Source organism: Phacochoerus africanus, chromosome 6 (assembly GCF_016906955.1).
Source record: "Phacochoerus africanus isolate WHEZ1 chromosome 6, ROS_Pafr_v1, whole genome shotgun sequence".
In the NCBI taxonomy this organism is placed as follows: domain Eukaryota; kingdom Metazoa; phylum Chordata; class Mammalia; order Artiodactyla; family Suidae; genus Phacochoerus; species Phacochoerus africanus.
The window spans coordinates 16,864,514-16,873,255 of NC_062549.1; positions in this window are offsets into that span (position 1 = coordinate 16,864,514).

Here is an 8,742-nt window from a genome sequence, read left to right on the forward strand (position 1 = left end):
CCCAACCATGAAACATTTGAGTGGCAACTTATGAGTAAATGGATATACTATTTGCAGGATAAATCCATTTCTTGAAGTGATGGCTATACCTGGTTGGATAGTCCCAAAAAACTCTTTAAAGTCTACCAAATAAGCACAGTTTTTTTTTTTCTGGCCACAACCTAAAGGGGGTCAGTACATAGAGCTGGATTCCCGATTTATAGAGATTTATTTTCCAATATGAAAGCAGAATCTGAGAAACTGGTTTTTGAGAAAAAAGTCAGGTAGCTGGAAACTAGCCCATTTCAGATAAGAGATTGTATAGTTGTACAGATCTGTGGTATTAGTCCAACTACAAACCCTGCTCCTCTTCTGTTGTGGTGAGGAAATGACTCCTCTATTCTACAGTCTGATTGCTTCAGTATTTCATCCATCCATCCATGGATTCAGTCCACCCATCAATGTATCTATTGAGCACCTGCTACATGTCAGAATTTGTTTTAAGAAATGCAGCAACAGTTGTAAACAAAACTACTTTTATAAAGCCAAGAATTTGGTTAGGTCATTAAACATATCATAGTAGAATGATGGGAGTTCCCTTGTGGCATAGTAGATTAAGTATTCTGCAGTTATCACTCCAATGGCCTGGGTTACTGCTGTGACGTGGGTTTGATGCCTGGCCCAGGCACTTCTGCATACCATGGGTGCAGGCAAAAAAAAAAATGATGGATATAAAGACAGGAAAAGTTGCTGATGTAGGGAATATTAAAGTATGAGAGTATGTCTTAGTTGAGGATCCAACAGCATAGTAACCTGACACTAAGTGCCTGGCATCACATACTTTCTCATAGCATTTTATCTCATTTAATCCTTGTAGCAGCCTACAAAGATGGTGTTAATTGTAGTGGAAAATTGAGACTTTGTGTTTTAAAGCTTTGTTTACTAAGGTCACTTAATTTTACTTATAGAAATTTTTACAAAAGAGGAATGCCTTTAACTCTTTTCCTGCTTATCAGATCATCTGTATGCTGGTTGAAATCATTAGACCCCAGTCTGTCAGCTCAAGGATAATGGCATAATTATGACTTATTTTATATGTCAACCTGCTATGACAATACTTGGATTTTTAAGTGACAAAGCATAATTTACTATTTTTAAATTTTTTTTCCCACTGTACAGCATGGGGATCAAGTTACTCTTACATGTATACATTTTTTTCCCCACCCTTTGTTCTGTTGCAATATGAGTATCTAGACATAGTTCTCAATGCTACTCAGCAGGATCCCCTTGTAAATCTATTCTAAGTTGTATCTGATAACCCCAAGCTCCAGATCCCTCCCACTCCCTCCCTCTCCTTTGGGACAGCCACAAGTCTGTTCTCCAAGTCCATGATTTTCTTTTCTAAGGAGATGTTCATTTGTGCTGGATATTAGATTCCAGTTATAAGTGATATCATATGGTATCTGTCTTTGTCTTTCTGGCTCATTTCACTCAATATGAGATTCTCTAGTTCCATCCATGTTGCTGCAAATGGCATTATGTCATTCTTTTTATGGCTGAGTAGTATTCTGTTGTGTATATATACCACATCTTCCTAATCCAGTCATCTGTTAATGGACATTTAGGTTATTTCCATGTCCTGGCTATTGTGAATAGTGTTGCAATGAACATGCAGGTGCATGTGTCTCTAATTTCCTATTTTAACAATAGTTTCCTATAGTTTTTTTCTTTGTTTCAAGGTTACAAGTCCTTGGAAATATGAAACTTTTCTACCTTCTAGGACATTGACTCTCTGGTGACAAGACAGAACAACTGTAGATTTTATTCACCCGGTGTGAAAATTAGTCATTAAACAAACTGTGACTCCTTGTTTGCCTTGAAATATGCTCTTTGGTAGCAAAAATAAAGGTAGAAATCTCATCTTTTTTCCTCGAGTGTATAATTTACATGTTCAGTAACTTTTTGCTGCTAAAACAACAGTGCCCAAGCATATGATTATTCCAGTTATTTGTATTTTTCTTCTTTGAGCTCTTGGAGGTAGACTGAGTGGTCTGGCAGGGGAGAGAATTTAATTTGTAACTGTTTATCCGAGTCAGATCAGTTTTAGGTATCAACACCACCCATTCATCCTCATAGAAGAAAAAGGACCATGTTCCAACACTGTTACAAAATAATGGTATTGACTTGAGTCACTCTAAAACTCCACGTTCCACTTTTATAAAGTGGAACTCTTTAAAATTGAATCAAAGCCCGCAGTTTTCAATCTCAGCTGCACATTTTACTCAGGGACTTTCACAAAATATGATGTCTGCTTTCATTTGGGCAGGATAATTCCAAGGCACCTAGATTTGTTAAAGCTCTTGGGATCAACCATAAGGGAAGATAATATGAAAAAAAAAATTAAAAAAATTAAAAAATATATAAACATCATTCATAAAAGGAAAAAAAAAGAAAAAATGTATGTTTATGTACGACTGGGTCACCATGTTGTGCAGAAGAAGTTGACTCAACATTGTAAATCAACTATATGCTAATAGGAATAAGTGTAATTAAAAAAAGCTTCCCAAGTCATCACTAGTATGTAGCCAAGATTGAGAATTACTAACTTAAGGGCTGTGGTGATGATTAATATGATTGAAAACATTCAAACTGAAAAGAGATAAATATAAGAATTTTCTTCTAGTCTTCCTATTAAAGGAAGACAAAACCCCTAAGACATTATGGAGTCTTTATGTCATGCCAGCAGGTAGAGTGATCAACTTCTCCAGGTTTGCTTAGGACTTGGCTCACTTCAGCACTGAAAATTCTGTCTTGAGAGATCCTCCATTCTGGCCAAATCTGGATGGTTAATTACCCTAACTACACAGCTAATGTATTAGCTCTGAGGTTTAGGGGGTTTAAGGAACCATTAAACCATCTTTCTATTTCTTATAGCCCAATTGAATATCCCAGTATTATAAGTCAGAAGACTAGAACTCCAAACTGAATGCACATTTATTCTCTCCACCTATGGAAAACTCTTCTTATTTTGTTTTTCCTTGTTCTCCATGCCTTTACTCAAGATAGTCTTTCAATCTAAAATGTCCTTATTCTCCATCTTCATCTACCTATTGCTGAAGTACTGGGATTTTGGTGATATTTAATCTAAAAGAAAAAAAAAGCAATCATTAACCTTTTTGTTGAAAATTCCCTTGGTGATATTTTTCTTTAGAAAATATAAAGTTCATACAAATATTTAGAATTCAAATAGTGATTTTATTTATGCACAAAATATGTCATGGATCAAAATAACTTTAAGTCAAAGTATCTCAGCCAGAATAATGGTTTGATTTAGGAAACTTGCCCTGATCGGTAAAATAAAGCAATTGGTCCAATAATTATTCGGACTCCACTTTGCTTCCTGGCCTTAAGGAAGAATCAAGACAATGAAAGCCTTGCTCTGAAGGACTGGAGCGTGTGTGTTGTTGTGTATATGTATGTATGTACATTGTGTTTGGATGTATGTGTGTGGGGAACGGGTGTTGATGTGTGTGTGTGTGTGTTGACAGTGCCAGCTGGTGGAGATGGCTTTTCCTTCTCTTCCACTTTTCAAATCTCACACAAGAGTCTCCTATCATCTGAATCTAAGTAACTCCTCCTGGCAATGGGATCAGGCTGTGTGTTTTCCAGGTTCTCAACCCCGTGGTACAATAGAGAGAAAAGAAGCATGGAATAGTACTAATTATTACCTGACAGTGTCTGGCAATTTATCACATTGATGTCAACTTTAACAGGAAAAGACAACCGATTCTATATAAGGTGGCTAGGAAAAGGGCTTTCTGTAGAGTTTGATTTGGTGCTGATAATTTGGGGCCGTGTAATAGAGTACTCCTTGTCTCCTTTATTGTCCAGGGAACATACTGAGGAGAATTACCATTCACTTCAGTGCCTGGCACATAACTTTCTCAGTATTCGATGGTTGTCATTACTATTAGAGCAGCATGAAAGGCGATTAGCTCTTGGCAATATATTGGGGCAACAAGGCTGAGTCACTCAGGAAAGTTAAGCATTGGCCACAGAAATCAACATCACTACCACATGCAAAAGACAGAGTACAAAAGGGACAGCTTATTGGAAAAATCACATGTGAGTTTTGGTCTTTTCAGATCATACCCTACACCTCATTGCCCAGCCAATTGTCAGATATGTTTATGAATTTCTGCTTGGAGATTTCTTTTTTCTCTTCTTTTTTTCTTCTTTCTGTGAGTAATGTTTCTAGTTCTTTCAACAAATGCTTACCGAGCACTTGCTCTGAAAAGCACTGTGTTGAGAACCAGAGAAATAGAAATATGTAAATATAGAAGATAATTAACTTTATGGGTTTATGATGAAATAGGGAGAGAAGAGTGTGTGTATGTGTTTGGGCATATAATGGCTATTATGCCTTAGGTATTGGGGATAGCATTACAATAATATATCTCCCCTCTTTGGGATTTTGTTGACCTAGTAGAAGGGCTAACAGGATAGGAGGGTTTGTATATTAGGGAGTTTATAAACAGAAGCAATCATTCCTGCTGGACTTACTCCTAAAAGTTTTGAAGAGTCAAAAGATAAGAAAGTAATTAAAAAAATAATGGGGCATATCCCAAGGATGCAAGTGCCAACTTGAGGGGATTCCTGCTGGCCACATCTGGGACCATTTGAGTGTAATAATTGATAGTATTAAATTATCCGTAGTAGAAAAACCAGTAGCCTATGCATTCATCCTGATAATAAATAGATGAATAAAAAGATGGCTGGATGGGGGACAAAAGAATTCTTGCTTCCAGTGAATGCTGAGTGCCAACTGTTAAATATAGAGAGAACATAAGGGTTATTAAGGATCCTTTTGCAATCATCAGAGTGAAGACTCTTTCAGGCAAGAAGTATGAATGATTGTTGAATCAAGGCAGAATTGTTATAAGAAGCAGCATGTCTGCATGGCCTTAAAATGTTTCTCCTCTCCTTATTAGTAACCAAACAGTGGCTGTAACATTATATGTTCCCATTAGCACTATAGATGTTGCTGTATGTTTTTGCCTTTTAGAATTTTAGCTGTTCCAGTGCGTATGGAGTGGTCTATCATTGTAGTTTTAATTTACCTTTCCCTGATAACAAATGATTTATCCTTTCAGTTACTCCAACATAGCCAGAAGCAGAATCTTCAATTCAGTCTGTAAAGGGCTCCATTCCTAGGTTGTTCCTTGTGTGAACTAAAGATAGATATACCTCTCAAGATATCTCGTATTCCTTTAGTTGCGTGTGTTATTTTGGTTGGACTGTAGAAGACTAATTTCAGTAACCAGACCAGAGACTCACAGACCGTGTAATGGAAAGTAGAAATTCTAAGCTATTTATGATAAACTACGGGATGCCAAACAAACCCTTATTTGTTCCATACGACCTTTGCCCATTTAAAAAAATTCACATGAGGATCTGTTGAGAAACTAAGAGTAAATGATGATGATGACAAAGCTTACAGTTTGCTAAGTGCTTGTCAGATATGAACTTTATAAAAATATTGTACCAATTGTTTGATGTGCTGTTTTACCAGAAACACCAATATGAAATTTAAATTTGTCCCAGAAATGCCAGTATGAAAATTACCATTCTTTCACAGATGATGAAACTAACCAGGAAGTTTCATTACCCTCTTTGTCATCTTGCTAATTGCAAATAAGGAGAAGTATGCACACCCTGTCTGCTGGCTCTTGTTTTCTACCATACCACAATGTCCTGCTTTAAAAAGAGTGTTTAAGGCTGATTGACTGTCATGTTAACACCAGAATGATATTTTTCTGGATTATCCCAGATCATTGCTCCTTTTCATCCCATTGTATTTCAGATTATTTCACCATCAAATAGCACCTATTTCAGGGACAGAGCAAGGAAATGAAGACCAAACAAATAGCTATCAATATGTGTTGCTACAGCTAGATAAAAGTAGGGGGAGAGAGGATTAGAGTTACTTGCCAATCAATTCTTTCCTCCCTCCCTCTCTCCCTCTCCTCTTCCCTGCTAGTTCTAGTGGAGTGCCTGCTCCATGTTCCATACTAACTGTCAGGGTTTGGGAGTGAGCAACTTATATTTTATCTGTAAAGTGGGAATGCTAACTGCTGTCAAACAGAATTCTTGTGAAACAGGATATGATTTCCTAGTACGTGGTTTCCAATGCAGCACAGGATTTTCTATTGATCTTGTTTTTTTTTTTTTTTTTGCATTTTCTTATAGAGAGTTTTAAATTGACAGGGCCACAAAGCCTGGGTGACTTGGCCATTGAGCTAGTAATTTGGATAAGACAATTCCTAAATCTGGCCTATAGTGGGAAATGATTTCCCCCTCTCCCAGATCTGGGTCCTTGTCTTCTTCCCTGAAAACGGATAATCAGACAAATAAGAAATATCTGTATATGGACAGTAATTCATTCCAGAAGGTTAATCAATAAAGAACTAAATTGCTGAGGAATTTAATGCCTTTCATTTTATCGTCTTTCAATTTTTTTTGGGGGGGTATGCATCAACTGAGGTGGATATTAAGGGGTTTTATATCCCTAGCTTCAAAGGCATAAACTTTTCAAATTTCCTCAATGAGGAAAACACAAACGTTTAGAGGTAGGTTAAAAAAACCAAGGCTGCCAATGCTATAAGCACCCTGCTGACACAAGATGATTTTATGTCTTTTTTTTTTTTTTAACTTGCAACTCGAGGCAGGGGATAAGTGCTTGCTAATTAATATAATCTCAATCCTGACATAGTCATGCTCATGGGAATATCTATTCCCCTCTTAGGGGGAATGGAGAGATTCAGAAACACACAGGCATTAACCTGATAAGTCCTCAGGCAACTTTGCTGCCAGAATGTGCTGCCAAGAGACTGTAAGTCATCAGGCTTTTCTGACTCATTATAAAAATTAGTCTCCTGATATGTAAAAGCCAGTATGGGAGGAATTAAATGGAGTCCTGATGAAAGAGGTAAGAGACTAGAATACCTGCCCAGATGTGAGAAGCCGTCTTTGCAGGAGGGCTCAAGGGACCATTAGGGAAGAGAAATCCTGAGCAGGATACCTTGTGGCCTAGAATAGAGACCAACAGATAAAAAGCAACCATGCTGGCTGCATAGGCCCAGAAGGCCAAGAACTTGTGTAAGTGACAGGATACTGTGCCAGTGGATGGAGGGAGAAGTGAGGCTTGATGGAGGTGGTCAGCTATTCACTTTCTTTAGGTTTCTATAGGTCATCAGAAATACGCATACAGACACACACACAACTTTGTATGTTGTGGAAGAGACAATCTATTTTTCTGCCTAGAATATAAAAATAATTTATTTCTGGGAATACCTGTTGTGGTTCAGTGGGTTAAGAACCCGACATAGTATCGGTGAGGATGTGGGTTCAATCCTTGGCCTTGCTCAGTGGGTTAAAGATCCAGTGTTACTGAAAGCCCTGGGCTCAGATCAGTATTGCCATGGCTGTGGTGTAGGCTGGCAGCTGCAACTCTGATTTGACCCCTAGCCCAGAAACTTCAATATGCTGCAGGTGTGGCCCTAAAAAGAAAAAAATTAATTTATTTCTGTCTGAAGTGATGTTTAATACTTGTAATGTTTAACAGCTTTTAATATGTTCTGGTAGGGAAAAGAACATGGCAGTGGTATCCAGGGAAACCCTTTCTAGTAACAAGTTTTTTTTTTTTTAAGCTAGCAAGTTTTTGCCCATGTTGTCATTCTGGCCACCACTTATTTATGAATTTATTGATTCATAAAAAGGTTAGGAAGCTATCTTCTCTTACATCTCCTAGTAACAGATGGGGAAATGTACTTTTTTTTCTCCTTATGATAAATGCTCTTGATTCCTTGCTTGGTGGATGGTTAAGGGCTTGAAACAGGAAAAATGGTTAAGAGTGCAGGCTCTATATTCAGAAATATCTATAAAGTTGCAAATTCCAGCTCTTCATAGCTGGGAGGTCTATTTCTGTACCTGTACAATGGGGATCGTGACCAATATGATGCTCATGAGACTTAGATAGGAGAAAGCATAAAAAGTGATACAGGGAGTAGGCCACAGTTTAAGTGCTCAAAAAAAATGTTAGCTGTTACTTTATAATCATTGTCATCTTTTTGTTGTCAATGAGTAGTGTTTCTAACTATCCCCCAAATAAATATTCTTCTAATGATATCATCATATAATTTTTGGAGTTAAAACTTTCTGCTAAGTGAGAGAATATGTAATAACAGTAATGAAATAGGTGAAATATATAATAAAGAAGGTGGAGAGGAAGGGGATGGAGAAATAAATGGGACAGACCGGGATGTAAATAACCTTATGCCGTAAGCTGGGAAGCCAAGCTAACATCTCACCCCCAAGAAAATCTTTGTATTTTATCACAATGGAAATTTTGTTTTAAAATTGCAGTTTTCAGATCACCATACTTTTTAAAATTCAATATCATGCCTCATCATTTTCTGATACTTCTGTGCAAAGAAATGTTTATGATACTTCTTATCATGGTTTTCCATAAATACTTCAAAAATGATTTTCATAGTCTCATTCTCAGAATTATAGAATATGGATATTTACAACTTCAAATGGTCATAACGTTATTAATGTAGATTTTTACAATTTACGGATGAGGAGACTAAGGATAAAGGAGATAAAATAATATGCTTTACCTGCATACAGTGAATTAGGTCCAGAAGCCAGGTCTCCCAGCTTCGTAGGTAAGGGATTTCCAATCCCTACCCATCTTCTAAC